We start from the raw sequence: 22,310 nt of genomic DNA, 5'->3' as shown, positions 1-22,310 counted from the left end.
GTGTTATTCCCTCATTATCCCAATTACAATGAGCAGATAAAAGGTCCAGAGTTCATTTCAAGTGTGCTATTTGCATTTGGAATCTGTTGCTGTCAACTCTCAAGATGAGATCCAAAGAGCTATCACTATCAGTGAAGCCATCATTAGGCTGAAAAAACAAAAAAACCCATCAGAGAGATAGCAAAAACAATCGGCGTGGCCAAAACAACTGTTTGGAACATTCTTAAAAAGAAAGAACGCACCGGTGAGCTCAGCAACACCAAAAGACCCGGAAGACCACGGAAAACAACTGTGGTGGATGACTGAAGAATTCTTTCCCTGGTGAAGAAAACACCCTTCACAACAGTTGGCCAGATCAGGAACACTCTCCAGGAGGTAGGTGTATGTGTGTCAAAGTCACCAATCAAGAGAAGACTTCACCAGAGTGAATACAGAGGGTTCACCACAAGATGGAAACCATTGGTGAGCCTCAAAAACAGGAAGGCCAGATTAGAGTTTGCCAAACGACATGTAAAAAAGCCTTCACAGTTCTGGAACAACATCCTATGGACAGATGAGACCAACATCAACTTGTACCAGAGTGATGGGAAGAGAGCGTATGGAGAAGGAACTGCTCATGATCCTAAGCATACCACCTCATCAGTGAAGCATGGTGGTGGTAGTGTCATGGCGTGGGCATGTATGGCTGCCAATGTAACTGGTTCTCTTGTATTTATTGATGATGTGACTGCTGACAAAAGCAGCCGGATGAATTCTGAAGTGTTTCGGGAATATTATCTGCTCATATTCAGCCAAATGCTTCAGAACTCATTGGACGCTTCACAGTGCAGATGGACAATGACCCAAAGCAGACTGCAAAAGCAACCAAAGAGTTTTTTAAGGGAAAGAAGTGGAATGTTATGCAATGGCCAAGTCAATCACCTGACCTGAATCCGATTGAGCATTTCACTTGCTGAAGACAAAACTGAAGGGAAAATGCCCCAAGAACAAGCAGGAACTGAAGACAGTTGCAGTGGAGGCCTGGCAGAGCATCACCAGGGATGAAACCCAACTTCTGGTGATGTCTATGCGTTCCAGACTTCAGGCTGTAATTGACTGCAAAGGATTTGCAACCAAGTATTAAAAAGTGAAAGTTTGATTTATGATTATTATTCTGTCCCATTACTTTTGGTCCCTTAACAAGTGGGAGGCACATATGCAAACTGTTGTAATTCCTTCACCGTTCACCTGATTTGGAAGTAAATACCCTCAAATTAAAGCTGATAGTCTGCAGTTAAAGCACATCTTGTTCGTTTCATTTCAAATCCATTGTGGTGGTGTATAGAGCCAAAAATGTTAGAATTGTGTCGATGTCCCAATATTTATGGACCTGACTGTATATATTTGTCTTCAGGGGTGGACTGACAACTCATGGGGCCCCCGGGCAATAGGGGATCATGGGGCCCCAGTGTCCTTGCCCAAACTCAAAAAAGCCTATGAAAAAGGTACCAGGGGCATCTCATGGGGCCCCCTACTGACCCCAGGCCCTCGGGCAGTGCCCGAGTTTCCAAATGGTCAGTCCGCCCCGTTTGTCTTTGACTTAAAAGTCAGTTTTACTACACATTATGCATGCATGTCTATTTCTATTTCGAAACTTTCTGTCAGCATGTTGGGAGGAGTTATGTGTTTTACTATAGATTAAAAACCATATATTCGAGAGTGGGTGTTACTTTTATATTTCGCTTACTCCTATACTTGGATAATGTGTACGTTGTATTATATCATGTTCGTATGTAAAAGAACAACTAGACTGGAAGGACCTTCAGAGAAAATCTTACACCCTGAAAGCACATACTATTCGACCTCTTTCCTTCTGAATATTTGACATTCCTTGTATGCTGTTTTACTCAAAATAAACATTTCTCCTGTACATCGTAACAAGCTGCGAGATATCCAGCCTTTACTACAAGGAAGACGTTCTTAAAACTTGGTGGAAGAATGTGAGCCCAGATCTTTAAAGATTTACTCCAGCTAAAGATCCTGCATTGCTGAAAAAATTCAAGATCTTGAGCAAAGCTTCCAAGAGGACGCCTTGACTGGGATTGTGGAGAGAACTGTAAGCAAATTATGGATGGATGAAAAAAACTTGGAGGAATAGTGCTCCATCATTTGTGTCAGTTGGAGGAATAGTGCTCCATCATTGGTATCAGTTGGAGGAATAGTGCTCCATCATTTGTGTCAGTGGGAGGAATAGTGCCCCATCATTGGTATCAGTGGGAGGAATAGTGCCCCATCATTGGTGTCAGTGGGAGGAATAGTGCCCCATCATTGGTGTCAGTGGGAGGAATAGTGCCCCATCATTGGTATCAGTGGGAGGAATAGTGCCCCATCATTGGTATTAGTGGGAGGAATAGTGCCCAATCATTGGTGTCAGTGGGAGGAATAGTGCCCCATCATTGGTGTCAGTGGGAGGAATAGTGCCCCATCATTGGTATTAGTGGGAGGAATAGTGCCCCATCATTGGTGTCAGTGGGAGGAATAGTGCCCCATCATTGGTATCAGTGGGAGGAATAGTGCCCCATCATTGGTATTAGTGGGAGGAATAGTGCCCCATCATTGGTGTCAGTTGGAGGAATAGTGCTCCATCATTTGTGTCAGTGGGAGGAATAGTGCTCCATCATTTGTGTCAGTTGGAGGAATAGTGCTCCATCATTTGTGTCAGTTGGAGGAATAGTGCTCCATCATTTGTGTCAGTTGGAGGAATAGTGCTCCATCATTGGTGTCAGTGGGAGGAATAGTGCTCCATCATTTGTGTCAGTGGGAGGAATAGTGCTCCATCATTGGTATCAGTGGGAGGAATAGTGCCCCATCATTGGTGTCAGTGGGAGGAATAGTGCCCCATCATTGGTATCAGTGGGAGGAATAGTGCCCCATCATTGGTATTAGTGGGAGGAATAGTGCCCCATCATTGGTGTCAGTGGGTGGAATAGTGTCCCATCGTTGGTGTCAGTGGGAGGAATAGTGCTCCATCATTTGTGTCAGTTGGAGGAATAGTGCTCCATCATTTGTGTCAGCCCAGAGCTGGAGAATCTTGTGGAGGAACAGTGCTCTTTTGGTGGAGCAGTGATCGTTTTCTACCATCTAGTGGATTTCTTCTGCCCAGCTCTGTACCATCGTGAGGATCTTCTCTGACCAAGGGAATGCATCTACCCTTTCCATGCTGATGACTACTCTATGAACTCCATCATTTCTACATTGCACTTATAATGTGCACTTCTGGTTAGTGTGCATTGTTACCCTAGGTCACCGTTGTTGGGACTTTTTTTGATCACTTTTATCTATTGTGACACATTTATATATTCTTCTAGTGCTGCACTTTTATTTTATTTTCATGTGAGGATTATTTTGGTTATCCTGTGTGCCTTAGCTGTTTGTACATTTAAAGCGCTCACTTATTATCTTCTGTTTTATAGTGAAGCTGAAGCTTTGCAAAATGACTTTAAAACTATACAGAGGGCTTTAGAACAAGCCATAATTGAATAGAGGCATGCGGAAGCAGAAAATAAATTACAAAAATTACGATATGGGTTAAGACATGAAGAAATGGATCCTACACTATATTACAAAAAGTATTGGGATGCTGGCCTTTCCACGCACATGAACTTTAATGGCCCCCCAGTCTTAGTCCAAAGGGTTCAGTATTGAGTTGGCCCCGCCCTTTCCACACGCATGCACTTTAATGCCCCCCAGTCTTAGTCCGTAGGGTTCAATATTGAGTTGGCCCCGCCCTTTGCAGCTATAACAGCTTCAACTCTTCTGGGAAGGCCGTCCACAAGGTTTAGGAGGGTGTCTATGGGAAGGTTGGACCATTCTTCCAGAAGCACATTTGTCAGGTCAGGCATTGATGTCGGGGGAGGAGGCCTGGATCACAGTCTCCGCTCTAATTCATCCCAAAGGTGTTCTATCGGGTTAAAGTCAGGACTCTGTGCAGGCCAGTCAAGTTCCTCCACCCCAAATTGGCTCCTCCATGTCTTTATGGACCTTGTGTTGTGCACTGGTGTGCAGTCATGTTGGAACAGTTAGGGGCCTTCCTCAAACTCTTCCCACAAAGTTGGGAGCATGAAATTGTCCAAAATGTCTTGGTATGCTGACGCCTTAAGAGTTCCCTTCACTGGAACTAGGGGGCCAAGACCAACCCCTGAAAAACAACCTCACACCATAATCCCCCTTCCACCAAACTTTACACTTGGCACAATGCAGTCAGGCAAGTACCATTCTCCTATCAAACCCAGAGACATCCATCAGATTGCCAGACAGAGAAGCGTGATTTGTTTTTCCAGAGAACACATCTCCACTGCTCTAGAGTCCAGTGGTGGCATGCTTTACACCATGGCATCCGACGCTTTGCATTGCACTTGGTGATGGAAGGCTTGGATGCAGCTGCTCGGCCATGGAAACCCATTCCATGAAGCTCTCTATGCACTGTTGTTGTGCTCATCTGAAGGCCACACAAAGTTTGGAGGTCTTTAGCTATTGACTCTGCAGACAGTTGGTGACTTCTGCTGACCCCGCTCTGTCATGTTATGTGACCTACCACTTGGTGGCTGAGTTGCTGTTGTTCCCAGTTGCTTCCACTTTGTTATAATCCCACTAACAGTTGAGCGTGGAATATTTAGTAGCCAGGAAATGTCCCGGATGGACTCATTGCACAGGTGGCAACCTATCATGGGACCACGCTTGGAGTCACTGAGCTCCTGAGAGCAACCCATTCTTTCACCAATGTTTGTAGAAGCAGTCTGCATGTCTAGGGGCTTGATTGTACACACCTGTGTCCATGGAAGGGATTGGAACACCTGAATTCAATGATTTGGAGGGCTGGCCTGTACTTTTGGCTATATGGTGTATTTGTGCTCCTATTTTCTTCACTCCTAAACCTCAAATTGTATAACCTTCTACTGGGGTTTTTAATAGGTTAAAAAATTCTTAAAAGTGTTCTACCATAGGATGAAAAAAAGAATATGTTTCAAAATATCTATGAATGTCCAAACTGAAAATACAGGACAAGGCTGAAATAGAACAGTATTTTCTCTCCTATGTTCCTTCATAATGTAATGAACAAATTCAGACTCATATAGGAGAGTCCTAGAATTCTGAAGGATCAGGAGATGTGTTTGGTTTAAAGACGCAGATAGGAAAGCTAAAAGTGGCTGCACGGACAGCAACAGGTTTAATCAGATTTAATATCAAATTACTAGGCTCTTTTAAAATACCTAAAGGTGACTCTATGTTGGAAATGGGAAAGGAGTTTCCTGCTGGTCATAAGTAGAATATATAAACCATTAAATGGCAGCTGAATAATGGAGAGTCATGTATTCATGTATTTATTGCTGGACTTGTAGACCTGTTCAACATGCTCTCTCCTATACCTACAATTGCTTCGCCTAGAGACTCCCCTTTCACTTTATGGATCTGAGTCTTCGAACTTTCTAAGTATAAGGCAATTTTACTGTCCTTTAGACTTTAGGGGGGTGGGCTGTCACCAGTGAAATTAGAAAATGCCCCAGAATCAGGGGGAGTAAACAAATTACATAATTATGTGGTCAGTAAGAGGAACAAAACAAACATGGTTAGTATCAGCGGGAGGAATAGTGCCCCATCATTGGTGTCAGTGGGAGGTATAGTGCCCCATCATTGGTGTCAGTGGGAGGAATAGTGCCCCATCATTGGTGTCAGTGGGAGGAATAGTGCCCCATCATTGGTGTCAGTGGGAGGAATAGAACCCCATCATTGGTGTCAGTGGGAGGAATAGTGCCCCATCATTGGTGTCAGCAGGAGGAATAGTGCTCCATGGTTCGTATCAGTGGGAGGAATAGTGCCCCAACATTGGTTTCAGTGGGAGGAATAGTGTCCCATCATTGATATCAGTGGGAGGAATAGTGCCCCATCATTGGTGTCAGTGGGAGGAATAGTGCCCCATCATTGGTGTCAGTGGGAGGAATAGTGCCCCATAATTGGTGTCAGTGGGAGGAATAGTACCATATGGTTAGTATCAGTTGGAAGAATAGTGCCCATCATTTGTGTCAGTGGGAGGAATAGTACCACATAATTAGTATCAGTTGGAGGAATAGTGCCCCATCATTGGTGTCAGTGGGAGGAATAGTGCCCCATCATTGGTGTCAGCAGGAGGAATAGTGCTCCATGGTTCGTATCAGCTTGTTGATATGTTGGATGTTCTCTGGTCCTACCCAGTTTTATAGACTTTCTGGACACAATTTCATACCATTTTTTCAAAAATTACCGATCATTGTATTCCCAAGGGACCTGCACGGTCTTCCTGCATGTCTACAAAAAAAAAAATCAGTTATACGTGCAATTAATTCTGCACGGTCCTGTATCCTGGCCTCACAGAAGTCCTCTCCACCAACCATGCAGCAATGGCTTTGATGTGGGAAGACCTGACTAGTTCACTTAATACAACGTAACTTTCCCTCTTTAGGTCCTTTCCAGATTATTCAGTTCTACCATTACCTCTGGCCCCTAACTAATACACATCAAAAATGTGCTGATCACTGTATTCCCAAGGAACCTTCAAAAGTTCTTCTGCAAGTCAATAAAAAATCAGTTATATTGCATCCAATTAATTCTGCACACTCCTGTATCCCAGCCTTATAGAAGTCCTCTTCTCCACCAACCATACAGTAATGGATTTAATGTATGAAGACCTAATTAGTTCACATTAGAGCCACATAGTTTCCCTGGATAGATTTCACTTTTAAAGAGGAATATAAGCAATTCTTCTCTGATCTAACCCCACATAATCCCTCTCGGGACCCCTCCACCCTGGAAAATGTGTAGCTTTATCCCCTATCCAGCTCCAAGGATCACCAACCATCAAGTCTGCCCCTGACGTCTCCCTCCTCTCCCCTTTTTTCTTCTCACCATGTCTTAACCTAGCCTTTCATTCCTCCCTATACATCCCTTTTCCCCATTGCACTCTCACTCTGGGGTAAGAGATCTAACTACCCCTGTCTAGTGTGTCTCCCCTTTCTCACTCCTTCTTGGTGTAACCACAGTCCTCTATGCCCCTCGTCCTTACCTCCTGTCATGTACCTGGTAGAAGTATGAATTGGCGTGGTCAGCCTCTCTTGTATCTCCAAACCAGGCCCCACTGAAGGTGGAACAGATGATGCCGAGGGACATGAGGAACATGAATGCCTGCAGATGTTGATTGCAGAACTTGTGGCTGGAGGTGTGAACTCAGTAGATCTGGCAGGGCATTGGGCCAGGGACAGAGAAGATGCAGGAATGACCAGCTGAGGTTAAAGGAGCACGCCACTGGGACTGCAAGATCTGGGTGTGTTTCATGCCGAAACTTCTTACAAGCTTGAGGCTGGAACACACCATGAGAATTGGAGCTGATATAATAGACAGCCAGGGCAAGCACTCAGCAGGACTGTAAAGCTGACCTGGAGACAGAAGAGTAGTCAGGGGGTAGCCAGGGCCAGTAATAAGCAGGCGATGAGCTACCAAAACATCAGACAGGAACATTGTCAGGAGTAAGCAAGGATCAGACACCCTTGAGCAGAAGCATTAACAGGACCCAGCGTCAATGGCAAGCCAGGTCAGCAATGGGTAACACACAGGATGCAGCAGGACACAAGGAAATAGCTGAAGACCAGTCAGCACTGACAAAGAGTAAGAGCCTCCCTTAAATAGCCCGCCTGGGGCCAGAAACTGTGGACACGCTCCCGTGTGCATGCACTCGTTCTTGCGGGGGGTCGGAACATGACGCGAGCAGTTGGTCCTTTCCTTTACCCCTCCCTCCCCATCCTTTCCTCTGATCCTTTTTTTCTCCCCCCCCCTTTTTTTTCTCTCTTTCTTCCTTCTCTCTTCCCTCACTTTTACTACTTTGCTATCTAACTTTTCTTCTCTCCGTTTTTGCTTCTCTTTTTCATGACAGTCGGTTCTTAGTTGGGCAATGTTCTTTGAGTGTAAGCAGGTTATAACTTGATAGGCTCCTTTTCAGTCGCTATTGAGGTGGTTCTACAGCTACTTCTAATCCATCTCCCGACCTTTGAACTAGGACGTGCTGATACGCTCTCCCTTCTCTTTTTATTTTTTATACAAAACATTCCTTGTTCCCTGATATGCCTGTTTTTTGGTATTGCCATACCTGCTTAATGTCATTGATCGCCTTTTTTCTTTTTCTGTACCTTATGCTACTGCGCCTTGTTGGCATTTGTTTTATGCTGTTGAACTCAATAAAAAATTTATGGGAAAAAAAAAATATGAGGTTGTATCAAGTAAATTGATACCAAACATCCCATGTCTTAAAATGGCGCATGCCCACAATATCACCAAAAAACTACAGTTCACAATATTCACCTTTTCTGAGATACTGAATTTTGGGGTTTTACTAGCTGTGAACCATAATTGTCAAAATTAAAAGAAGTGCTTGAAATATATCACTCTATGTGTAATGAATCTACTTTACATAATATACAAGTTTCACTTTTTGAACTGAACTGAATTACTGAAATAAATTAACTTATTGAGATGCACCTGTATGTAGGTAAATTTAAATATATATTTTTATTTGAATTATTTTGAGTCAATTTTCCTTTAAATAAAAAAAAATCAGGAGATACCCATTACCATTTAGCACCGAATGAAGGTATAATTCTCCTAGATACACTAAGTAGTTGTAAAGAAATGCCTGTAGCGGGAAAAGAAGAAAAGAATTAGCGCAGGGCAGGCATGACTAGGCCCAGAGTGGGAAGGAAGACGTGTAAGGGTTAATGATAGTATTAGGGGGTTGGTAAAGGAGAGCTGGGGGATCTGGTTGGTAGAGGGAGAGTGTAGGTGGGGTCTTCTGCACCTTAGGGTGGGGTGTCCTGGTGAGGGGCGGCAGTCGGAGCTGGACGTAGGAGAGAGAGTTTCCCTCCCATCCTCCCTGTTTGGTGAGTATTGTGTTCCTCCCGGGGGGGGCGGTGGTTGGTCTTTGGAGGCGGTTCTTATCTTGGAGGTACAAAAATGGTGTGGGACCCATTATTGGTATGGTGTGCCCGGGGACATTCCAGTTAACCAAGGTTTAACTGGAAGGTGGTGGTGCTGCACTGCGGACGGTATGGTTGTCTCCAAGCTGGTTGGTTGCGGCTGGAGGCCTAGTGCAATATGGTTGTCCGCAGGTGCATTTTGGATCATTTTGGGGGTGCCTTCAAAGACCAACAACAACTCTTTATGTTTCTGTTATAAGGAATGGTTGATGTGTTTAAACTTGATTTGTTAATAAAAGGCTGTGTTGGCCATTTTACTCCAAAAATGGTGTTATGTTTTCTGTAAGTATAGTAAGTAAAGGGGATTGGTATGGAAGGGTAATGGTGGTGTAGTGGGGTCTGGATGAACCTATCTCTGGTGCACTAGTCATGTACAGCTTTACGAATATATGCCAAAATTGCACAAACTGTGTTGAGGTGTTAAGATTTTTTTACCTTCCATCATGAAGAGGTTACAAGACATAAATGATTTCTTCCAAAAAAACTCCCCATGTAAATCCAGTATGTGCCGTATACCTCAAAATAAAAGAAAACTCAATAGTGTATTATCCTCACATTAAATTCATCCAAATCCCACAATTACTTATACCCAAAAATGTTGTAAATTTCATGCAAAAAACGCATAAAACGTGCAAACACGTGGTGACCTGTGAAACACGTGATAGTGAACCACTCTGTGTATTATTACTATATAGCAGGGGCGGACTGACCATTTGGAAACTCGGGCACTGACCGAGGGCACGGGGTCAGTAGGGGGCCCTATGAGATGCCCCTGGTACCCTTTTTCATAGGCTTTTTTGAGTTTGGGCAAGGACACCGGGGCCCCATGATCCCCTATTGCCCGGGGGCCCCATGAGTTGTCAGTCCACCCCTGCTATATAGTACTTCTGTGAACACTCAGTGTACACATCTAATGTGTTTGCACATTTTATGCATTTTTTTGCATGAGATTTACAAGGTTTTTTGGTATAACTCCTAAGCTCGAAAGAGTAGGGCCCTCTAACCCCTCGTGTGCTGTTTGTAGTTACTGTACTGTTTCATGTATTGTCCCCCCTCTATTGTACAGCGCTGAGCAAACCCTTTGGCGCTATATAAACTCGATGTAATGTAATGTAATAACTAATTGTGGGATTTGGATGAAGTTAATGTGAGGATAATACACTATTGAGTTTTCTTTTATTTTGAGGTATACGGCACATACTGGATTTACATGGTGAGTTTTTTTGGAAGAAATAATTTATGGACTTTATTTTGATATTTTTGATTGTTTATATGAACACTAAGAAGGATATTTATTAATAAATTTATACTTTCAAAGATTAAAGTGTTTTTCACAGGGTTTAGGAGTTTAAGAATTTTTGGGACACTGATTTACGTATATTAGGTTACGAGACATGCCATTGCTGTGTAGCCCTAGGCTTATTTTAATTCTCTACATTTTTTTTACAAAAGAAGCACACAATTTTAAAAAAGTGCCATATCAAAAACTACTTTCAGGTAAATGCTGCATTGCTAAAATATGTTTTATTAAAAATACTCTATACGTGACCTTTAAACTGGTGCCTCGTGATGGACTCGAAAATAAAACTGAACAATAAATAATCTATGCCTGGTTACCATTAGATGTTTTATTTCCTCACCTCTCCTGAATTTCCACCTATCTGGTGATAGAAATCTGTTCGTGAGAGTCTGGAACCTTTTTAAAATATATTGCTGAACCTTGGGAACAATTCTCATCCATCCCAGAGCATATCATTATTTTCATCAACAGACCAGGCCGGTACTAACTGGTTTCTTGTGTATTAATTTAATGTAACATTAGGGATTACATCCATTAGTTTGTGTTTCATGTGTTAATCCCACCACTAAGAGTAGTGTGAGAAAATATTAAATTGAACTCAGATTTGGTACCCCTGACCCTCCTATAGACACATAGAAGACTGATGACAGAAATAGGTCAAGTTCCATTTTTTTCAACCTTTTGTGTAGGCATGTTTCAGCAGTTGTGGGCACTCTACACTCATCATAGAAAAGTCCTCAAAACACACAGGGCAAGTATAAACGGTCAAGTCTTTCTGTTTCTCTTAGACCTGCAGGCAATTCCCAGCTGTCAATATGATAGCCAGCAGTTACTGTATAAATATAGCAACTGTAGAAGCTGTCAAAGACGGAATGTCCTATAAACATTGTCCAGATTCAGGACAGAGAGATACAAACAAGGGCGGACTGACCATTTGGAAACTCGGGCACTGCCCGAGGGCCCGGGGTCAGTAGGGGGCCCCATGAGATGCCCCTGGTACCTTTTTCATAGGCTTTTTTGAGTTTGGGCAAGGACACAGGGGCCCCATGATCCCCTATTGCCCGGGGGCCCCATGAGTTGTCAGTCCGCCCCTGGATACAAAGTCCATAGTTAGATATGTAGCACTACTCCCTTAGGAGTTGCAGAAGCTTTGGGTCCCTCTATAGTCTTGCACAATCAGGCAACACACATTTTCCATTCAGACTTGCATTCAGGAGACAGTAACCAGTCCTTGAGCTTGTTTTTGGATTTTTATAAGGGGATTGTAACTTGAATAGGGTAAGGGGTATACGGGATGCCCAATGGAACTGTGAAACCAAGGACAGCTTCCTGAACTATATACAAAACTGCGGACTAAAAATCCTCTTCTTGGAGAGCTAGGCAGCATCTCTGGCTGTACCACCGATAGACCCTAGATTCTCTTAATTCTGCTGTTCCAGGGGAATACCTGAGCAGGGGATCCAGTGCCTGTCACTGTAGCCTCCCTAGCGGTCTGATTATGTCAGTATTTCTGTGCTCAAAGCGGTACATTTTTGTGCATGGAAATATGTATTTTTTTTATTGTAGGCCTGTAATTTTTAGGAATAATTCACTGAAATCTGTCCGAACAAGAGTCTAGTAAACATCCCGGGGAGGATAAAATTTGAAACACGAAATCATAAATTATAATTTAATAAATAATCATAAAAAATAATAATAATACATTTAATTCAATAATATAATCAAACCAAAAACACTGAAATGTGAAATATAGCGCCAAGTTCGCACATCGCTGAGCAAAGTCGCAGAATCGTTTTCAGTGTCTGATGAGGAATTTCCCCCACGAATCATTATCACTCAATTCTGCAAGTGGTTCTGATTTACTATCGCTGTTCTCTAGCCGGTCTAACACCGCTTTTGACCTAAAGGGACGCTTTTTGGACGCCATGGACGTTTCTCAGTTTCCAGGCAGAAAGAACAGTAAAAATGCAGGCAGGGCGCCGGACAAAGCACTCGGGACAAAATGTATGTGAAATGGTTTGATACAGTAATGGAATACTATGTGATTTTAGTGTATTTCGTAATTGTCACTTTTTGACATTTTTAAATTTCCAGCCGTTCCGTTCCCCGACGTTGCAGGGAACGGAACCCGGAAGACAGATGCCAGCATCGGCCGGAAGACATTGCCGGGGACACTGCAGGAGGGACATCGCGGGAGCGCAGGACAAGGTAAGTGAAGAAGAGATCCCGGAGCAACGCTGCAGTGTATTCCTGAGTGTAGCTCGGGGTTACCACTTGTGGTGCTGAAACTTTACCCCGAGCTACACTCGGGAATACCTCCAGGGAGGGTAAGGGAGGACAGTCCTGGGTAGACAGCTAATCCAGTTTCCCGCCAGAACGCTCCTTCCCCTATCTGGCCCAGGGGGTGCAGGTCTACTCACTCAGTCCTTCTCCTGTGTTGCTGGGGGGTTAGTGGCTGCTAATTCCTGTGAAATCTGATATGTATGTTGTTGGGTATACAGTAGTTGAGCTTTGGGCTCAATCAAGTTCAAGGCAAAGCCAAGTCATTCATGGTTTGGAAAAAATGACAAAGTAATGTGTCCTTTCACCCTCATAGAAGCCAATGACCAATAATGTTCTTCCTGGCCTCTGCTATAAAATGTGTCCTACTGTGCTTTACTGTGTTGAGTTCTGTTACTGTTGTGTGTGCAGTGTGGTGGGGTACATATTAGTGTGTAATTCCCTTGGTTCACAGTGCATAGACTCAACAGTCCTTTCTAGGACTACCTTTTTGTATTGGTTAGAAACAATTTTGTTTGCTGTTTAGGTGCTGTCCCCTCCTATATTTTTGAGGCTGGCAGGGCATTTTATAAAGCATTTATTTGTGTAAGGCCATATCAATTCTTGTTCTACAAATATTATTCCACTGGAGGGCCACTCCTTAGAAATACGGGAAGTGAGATCTAGAGTTAATCCTAATGTTTTCTTTCCTACCAAATTTTATGAATTTGGATAGCCAGATCCCAGCCCAACTGTCAGTATTATTTTGGTAGTTCAGATTTGGGACCAAAGGCTACTTCAAAGGCTGTTGGTCCCTTACTGTACAACTCTAGTGCCATTGCCACAGGGTCCCACCCCTCAACCTTAATGCACCTGGTACAATTTTTAAAAGACATGCCCCAGGCTGCTTTTGGATCCATCAACTCATCAGACCAGACCACTATGAGTTTCCAAAAACCATTCTGCACAATTTCGTAAAATTTCTGCACACTTTTTTGAGCCTGTGTTGGGTACAAAAGAAAGAATAACAACTAATTGTTTATCCTTAGATAAAACTTATTAAATATTTTATTTTTTTATTTGTAATTTTTTTTAGCTGTCTTTTTTGGAGATTTCTTTACTTCCTGTCATTTGAACAGGTGTCCCTATTGGAAGATTTCCCCTAACTTCCGGTTTCAGTGATGACTGTAAAATGTGGGATGGCTCATCAATTTCTGTTCCATTGGTTACCAGGACACATAGGGGTTTATTTTCCCTTGTTTAAGGGAACTTTCCCTAGAGCTTAACCTCTTCATGCCGGCCGAATGCAAATGTGCGTCCTCCTGGCGTCTGGGCCTAGACGCCGAGCGGCCGCACATTTGCGTTCTATTAAAAAAAGACATATGTGCTGAGAGCGTGCGCCCTGCGTGCTCCCAGCACACATGTCCGGTACTCAAGGAAATGTCCGGATCTCTTCTTTCGATCGCGACCTTTCCCGATCATGTGACCACCGTGACGAGGTGTCACAGTGGTCACATGACCCTAAACCCCACCCCGCCTCCCGGCTTCTGAAACCCTTAAAGGGCCAGGAGGCGCTGGCGCGAAGAGGTTAATGAATGAGGTAAAACCTCACTGACTTTCATCATCCAATCATGTGCAAACAATTTTTTTTCTTGCACTGATGGTGTATGCTTTGCAAAGGGAAATCAAGGGAAAACCCCATTCACTAGACTCGGGGGAAGATTGCAAGATAAAAACTTTTCTCACAAAGTAAATATTCTATTTGCCTTCATTTAATACTTACCCTAATGGGGACACAGACAACAAAAACAACCTGATGTGGGTTGTAACCTTCCCCTGCTACCCAAACCTAAAAAATACATACTCAAAAACCTAAACATTTATAGCATTCTAATTACATATGAAATATTATTTTTTTCTTGCATGATGGCCTTTCTCAAGCTGTAGAAAAGAGGGTTCAAAAAAAAAAAAAAAAAACAACCCATAAAAACAAAATTTTAAGAAAGCAGTCCTATCCTCATTCCATTTTTGCTGCTTCTAACTGTAAATTACATTTGTTATTAAATATGCAAGAAAGACTAACAATCTTAAAGGTTATCGAAAGAATATTTTCCTTTTCTTTTTATTTTTTACCAATCTTATTTGGGAGATTTCTTTACTTCCTGTCCCAGAGACAGGAGAAAGTTTGGGGAAATCCTCCTCTAAAGGGTCAGTTGTCATTTGAAAAGGGGTCCCTATTGGGAGATTTCCTTTGTTTCTCTTGTTTCATTGACAAGTGTAAAGTTTTGGATTCCTTATCATTTTCTGTCATAGTGATATTGGTTTTCAGGACACAAAGTGTTATTCTCCCCAGGGGACACACACAGCAGTAACAAGCTAGCATGGGTTACCCCATGCCATATACAATTAAAAAATATATATTTTAACCTTAAACATTTATCAAGTTCTAATTAATTGTGACATACTATGTATTGCTTGCATGATGGCCCTTTTCACCTCTTGGTTCCTCAAGCTGTAGATAAGAGGGTTCAACATTGGGGTCATTACTGAATAAAACACAGAGGGCACTTTGTCTCTTTTTTTCAGGGCACTGGAAGGTGAGCGCAAATAAGTAATGAAAACTGAAACAAAGAAGACGCTGGCCCACATGAGATGGGATGAACAAGTACTGAAATCTTTCTGTCATCCCTCAGAAGATTTTATACGTAATATGGTGGTAAAGATAAAAACATAAGAGACCAGGATTGTTAAAAGTGGATAAAGACCATACCAACCGACAGAGAGAATAGTTAACATGTTGCAATGAAGTGTTTTAGAGCAAGACAATTGGAGTAAGGGAGGGGCGTCACAGTAGAAATGGTCTATAAGATTCGGTCCACAGTACTGGAGACTGAACAAGCATCTGGTCTGCATAGCTGACTGGAAGAAGCCCATGGAAAACGACAGACTGACAAGAATCAAGCATTTTCTTTTGGTCATGATGGAAACGTAGTGAAGAGGGTGGCAGATAGCAGAGTAGCCGTGGTATGACATACTGGAGAGTAGGAGAACATCAGTTCCTGCAAGGCCAGCAAAAAAGAAAAATTGGATGGCACAACCAATAAACGAGATGGTCTTCTTGATGGATGGAAGGTCAGACAACATTTTCGGAGTGATAGCTGTAGAGTAGAAGAGGTCAACAGTAGAGAGGAAACTCAAGAAGTAATACATTGGAGTGTGGAGGTTGGAGGCAACAAGGACAAGAATAATTAAGCCAATGTTTCCGACTATGGTCACAAGGTACACCACCAAGAAAAAAGCGAAGAGGAACGGGACGAGTTTAGCATTATCGGTTAGTCCAGAAAAAACAAACATTGCCACATGTGTGTTGTTTTCCATAGCCATTGAGCTCTTCCTTAATGAACTTAAAAGTTGGATAATATGGATATGTTTTTTTTTTTCATGAAACCTATGCCGAGAGAAATCCATTGGCTGTCAAAGCCAACCTCTTTATAAAAGAAAAAAGAATAATTATCTAGCTGACTGTAGCTTCATTACCTTCTCGGTCAGTAGAATGTAGAAAGTAAACATCTTTGGTCAGTATACTTGTTCCACATCAGGATGCATTGAAGACATTGTATCCTCATGATAACCAGGTAACTATAATTTTCAGAAGAAAAAGAGAATGATTGCCATCTCATTTCTCTCTGTAAAGGTGTTCTTGCTGTATATTTCCAGCAGTGCAGCTGTTTTTGTGAGAAAACAAAATGGTTGCATTAGTGTTCCTCAATATTTAACATCATATTTCCAGCTAGAGAGAAGTGGAGTGGTTTCAAACATTCACGAAAGATGTGCCTACCTGATGTATTTGTTTTAAATTTCATTGTTTGATTCCCATGCAGTGAATGCTTGGAAAATGCCACTTGCTTTATGCTTTAAAATGTGCCCTTTAAAGTGGAAGAATACCCACTTTGTATATTTTTTATTTATATAAAGCTTACATGTAGGTAAAATGAATATCTCCTAAACGTGCACCATTTAGGATATATGCAAGTTTTTTTTTAAGCCGGCACATGCGCTCTAAGGGAATGACATATCTGTGACGTTCCTTCGGGCACCCTGTGCCGTGTCCCAAACCTCCCATGCATCATCATCGCGTCCCAGCCAGTCAGATGGCCAGGGCTCACGAACCCGGAAGGAAGATGGGGGAAGATGGAAGCCTCTACAGCAGTGACAGCGCACCACTGGAGGGCTTCATTTTAGGGTAAATTTTGCATAATGTGCTAGTATGCGATGCCTACTAGTGAAGGAAAACCGAGGGCTTGGCCCACAGATTCAGAGGGTACACGATGCCACACAGACAGCGGTTCTTTTACAACAATTACGTTTACTGAACAGTTATAGTGAACAAGTAGTTCAGCACACAAACAGAATGATAACAGCGCAGAACCGTACAGTAAGAATAATACTGTCTAACACTAACCCCATACCTGCAGACTTTTCCCCAATGTCCAGAAAGCAGCCTGGCTGCGCCTGAATGTTCCTGAGCAAGATATAACGTTGGGGTGCACCCTAAGTATTGCGCAATACTATTTGTAATCCAAAGGAAAGTGGAGTATGTCTCTTGTAGCTTTCTGGTATATCCAAAATGTCACTGAACACACGTGGTGCGATGTGCTGCAGTAAAGCCGCACTTACAGTTCCTTGGCAGGCTCTTGGTGCTTTTTCCTGATCCACTGATCCACTCCAGAACCGGACCATACAGTCACTTGTTTCCCGGTCTCATCGCGGTGAATCTTCCCTAGGTGCCGTCGCCAGACTCTACTGTGAGCTGTAAATCCTCTTCCAGGCCCCACACAGATTCTCCAGACGTCCTCAGCATACACCAGCCAGACACAGACTCCCTCACTTCCTCCTCTGCACAGGAACTCCTCCCCTTCCCATAGAGTTTGTGATGCAGTAAGCAATTTCTTAACTGCAGCCTCAAACCTATATTTACAGTTCACTATGACCCTTCTGAGGGTCCTACTCAACCCCCAAATTAGCATTCATTAAACTTTATAGGGTAAATAAGCATTTATTTTGTCTTAGCAAACGTCACTGCAAAATCAATTCTTGTACTTTGCTGCTATCTACTGACCAAAGAGCATATTGCAGGCATATTACAGTTTAACATTATACATCAGTATTTATCCATGCCTCCACACCCTTACACTAGCACATTATGTCTTTACCTTGCAGGGGATTTTTTTTGTAATGGATGCTCTTTACCACCACTTTAATTTCACTCATTGTGTTGCTTAAAAAAATATACTTGACATTTTTTTTATTTAAATTAGGATTTTTTTTATTTTTTTTTACATTTTGGGTAGTTTAGTTTATTACATTTCATTTTGTATTCTTTGAATTTATGTTATGTCAGTTTTTTTTTTACTTTTTTTCAGCTGGCAATGTTTACTTTTTGCCAACAAAAATTGAGTCCTGTCAGCAAAAACTTTTTTATTCTTTAACCTAACATTCAAATTTTCAGGAGGTTTTAAAATGTAAAGGAAGACAAACTCTGAAAACAAAAAAAAAATTAAATGCAAACAAAAAAATTCAATGGTGACTAAACTAGGACAGTTGGCCGGATACAGAAAGGAGAGAGATTTGGAATGATGGATTTCTTTTTGTAAAAAGATGTAAAATAATGAGACTGATGTAGGTCAACTTCCATAGTAGATTCCATAACCCTTGGGAGAAGGGGTGGACTGACAACTCATGGGGCCCCCAAGCAATAGGGGATCATGGGGCCCCTGTGTCCTTGCCAAAACTCAAAAAAGCCTATGAAAAAGGTACCAGGGGCATCTCATGGCGCCCCACACTGACCCCGGGCCCTCGGGCAGTGCCTGAGTTTCCAAATGGTCAGTCCGCCCCTGCTTGGGAGTCATATACAACCCCATGTATCCTTTGTCACCAGCAAGCCACTTGTAAAAGTAAATATTCTTTACTGGTCTCTTCAAGACAGGTAAATACAAATTGCTTTCTTCAGCAAAAGAAAAGCAAACAATTCACATTCCTGTCATAAAGAAACCCAAACAACTCCCTGCCAGTTTCTTGTTCCCACACTGGGGTTTAGGGTTCTCACCTGTTTTTGGGGTACGTGACAAGCCAAAGGAGTTCAGTAAAATCAGAGTATCAGTTATTCAGTGAGTCCACCCTTGTTGGCAGCTGTGAACCACTGCACACTACCTTACAGACCTCTGCTGCTTCCTTTCTGCTGCTTGTTAATCCTCCCTCTCATGTGGTTTGCCTCCATAGCCAGGGTTTGGAGGTTCTTCCTTCCCAAAACTCTTCGAACCTTGAAAATTTTGAGTCCATAATGAGGACTTACCAAATCAGAGAGTATTACAAATTAGCCCTCTCCTCTCCAACCGGACTACCCTGGAACTCTTCACCCTGTATGGGTGAGAACCCCTGAGTACTTTATAATGTCTTCAAACCATGACCCTTAAAAAGGACGACAGCCCAAATAGTGGGGGAAAAATGCCATCCAGACCCATTCCTGGCATCCTGTGCACCTTAAAAACATCACAATACAACCCAGTTTCATTTTTCCTATTAATTCTAATGTAGTTTGCCAAAATGGCAGATTTTTGGCCAAATGTTCTAATTTTCAAGGAAGCAAGATCTGTCGATTTGTTAATTCTAAGTGAGCAGTGAAAGTAATCAAACCTAAGCACATTTGTCTGGATCAATCTTCTTTTTATAACCATGGCCAAAAATATTCCCCCATTGTTATTTTTGCTCCATTGTCCAGTTCCAGTGTGAATAATTATTTTAAAAGCATGTACCATAAACCAGTGCATAAATATGTAGCACTACCCCCTTGAGAGCCGCTGGTTTTGGGTCCCCTTTTTTTCTTGCATGATCAGGCTACACATATTTCCAACTTTCATTCAGAGTCAGTAACCCATCCATGGGCTTGTTTTTGTTGTTTTATTTGGTGATAAATAGCTTGGATAGGCTCTGGGGCCACATGGAATGCCCACCTTGACCTGACACTAATAACTCTGAGGACAAACCTCACAAAATGTAGGATCCTGGACTTCCTAATCCCTCCAGAGTGGCATCAATCTCTTCAAGGACCAGTAACAAAGTCTCTGTGAGGAGCTCTTGGTCCCCTCTAAGTGAACCTCTTCAGACCCCAGCTAGAAAATACCCATTCACCTGGCTGTCTTTTGAAGAGTATTACAGAGCAAGAGATTCTAGTACAGGCTTGCAGCACTTTCTCAGGGACTACTGCACATCCCCATACACTCAAATGGGTCACATTTGTCCGAATATTGCATGTTGTTTAATATTTGGAGCATCACAGCTGCGGCATGTGTACAGACCTTTACCACTTGCTAACCACGCTATAGTCGAATGATGGCTAGAGCATGATTGTCCAGTTCTGGGACGTCCTCCCAGAAAAGCGCCCTCCCGTGCGCCCTCCAGCGGCGTGCACCAAGTGATCGCTGTGATCGCTGTGTCCTACGGACACAGCTGAACACATGATGAGGTAAAGGGACAATCATAGTGGCCTTTTATTATGTGATCAGCTGTGTCCAATGACACAGCAGATCACAGAGTAAATACAGTTGCTGGTTATCGGCAGCACTTTCCTCACATAGTTACAGCATGAGGAAAGTACTGCCAATAACTGACAGCTGTCATAGAGCAGATCGGCACTGATCATCAGTGCTGCCCAGCAGTACCATCCACTGGTGCCCAGCAGTGCCACTCACTAGTGCCCAACAGTGCCTCCCATCAGTGCCACGCATCAGTGCTGCCCAGCAGTTGCACCCATCAGTGCCACCAGTCAGTGCTGTCAGTCAGTGCCATCAGTCAGCGCCACCCGTCAGTGTCGCCCATCAGTGCAGCCTATCAGTGCCCATCAGTGCAGCATCATCAGTGCCTCCTCATCAATGCCCTTTGAGTGCCACCTCATCAGTGCAGCCTATAAGTGCCCATCGGTGCTGCCTATCCATGCCACCTCATCAGTGGTCATCGGTGCTTCCTATCAGTGCAGTCTCATCAACACACATCAGTGAAGGAGAAAAATTACCTGCTTTTATAATTTTATAATAGAAACAAAGAAAAATGATTTTTTTTCAAATGTTTTGCTCTTTTTTTGTTTATAGTGCAAAAAATAAAACCCCCAAGGAGAATTAAATACCACCAAAGGAAACCTCTGTGTGTGTGAAAAAATGATAAAAATGTAATTTGGGTACAGTGTTGCATGATCGCGCAATTGTCATTCAAAGTGCGACAGCGCTGAAAGCTGAAAATTGGCCTGGGCAGGAAGGGGGTAAAAGTGCCCTGTAGGCAAGTTGTTTTTAAAGGCTGAGTTCACTTTTAATACAATCCAGCTCCCCTATGCACCAATAATGTACCTCCGTTTTCAAAAATATTCAAGCTCTGTCTGATCTGGAGAACAAGGACTTACCTTAGCCTTTGGTAAATTTCTTAGAAGGCTTTTTCAATTCCTGGAATGTAGACAGAGGACAGAGAAGCTAGTAGGACCCCAGAAGCAGATTACCAGCTGACCTCATTAGCACGCCCAACCTGCACTGACCTCATTATTACGCACCCTCCACCCATCAACTATATTTTCACAGCATCCCCGGGATCTCTCCCCATTTGCCTGGCTACCCCAGCGCCCCTTCAGACGAGCTCAGACCGCATGAACTCCATGGAACACCTCTGATGTAGTGCAAGGACCTGCTTGATTGGATACAGAGTGATTGGATAGATGGTATGTCCTACTATTATATTGTTTTGGTAAATCTAAAGGAGATTGTACAATCAGATTGTAGATAGTATGGCCACATTTATACACCTAAAATTAACTAGTTCAGTGTCATCATTGTTAACGACACACCAAATACAGAAACAAGTACGTGTCTTGGCACATGAAAATAATGGGTGACAAATGCTGCAAAATGTGCAGCAAAAAAGGTGTAACTCGCATCATGCCAAAATGTCCCATGAGCTACTTTGCCACATGCAGCGCGGTCCATTGAAATCAATGGGCCGCCCTATGTGTGTCACTGGAAAAACTAGCCAAAACATGTGCTCCCGCTACTCTCGGTGTGAATGGGGCCTGAAAGTGAAATTGTGTTTACCTAGAACAAAGAGGCCCCATTCACATCTGTGTTTCCGAACGCACAGCGATCTGCACAGAAAATGCATGCTTTGCCATGCGTTTCAGAAACATGCTGCAAATGTGCATCATGTTTGTGTTGTCATTACATGTTAAAGGGACTCCAAGTGCTCCAAACACACCAAAAACTTCAGGAACGCACCGTGCTCCGCTCCAAAAAAAAGTCTGGGACTTTTCTGGGGTGATTGTTGTGTGTAGGGTGGCCCCTTCAAGTTCACATCCCCCATGTATAATACATAAGAGGGATATGATCTCCATGTATAATACATAAGGGGGATATGATCACCATGTATAATACATAAGGGGGGATATGATCTCCATGTATAATACATAAGGGGGGATATGATCTCCATGTATAATACATAAGGGGCGATATGATCTCCATGTATAATACATAAGGGGGTATATGATCTCCATGTATAATACATAAGGGGGATATGATCTCCATATATAATACATAAGAGGGGATATGATCTCCATGTATAATACATAAGGGGGGATATGATCTCCATGTATAATACATAAGGGGGGATATGATCTCCATGTATAA

The 22,310-nt window shown here is 42.8% G+C and overlaps 1 pseudogene; it reads right to left on the bottom strand.

Moving 5' to 3' along the window:
* Nucleotides 1-15,033: 15,033 nt before the first annotated feature.
* On the bottom strand, nt 15,034-15,981 carry LOC149449641 (olfactory receptor 5AP2-like; annotated as a pseudogene).
* Nucleotides 15,982-22,310: the final 6,329 nt, after the last annotated feature.

The sequence above is a fragment of the Staurois parvus genome, unplaced genomic scaffold (genome assembly GCF_062004578.1).
Source record: "Staurois parvus isolate SC_StPar_1 unplaced genomic scaffold, SC_StPar_1.0 ptg000609l, whole genome shotgun sequence".
Lineage (NCBI taxonomy): Eukaryota > Metazoa > Chordata > Amphibia > Anura > Ranidae > Staurois > Staurois parvus.
This window is presented reverse-complemented; position numbering and strand designations above follow the sequence as displayed.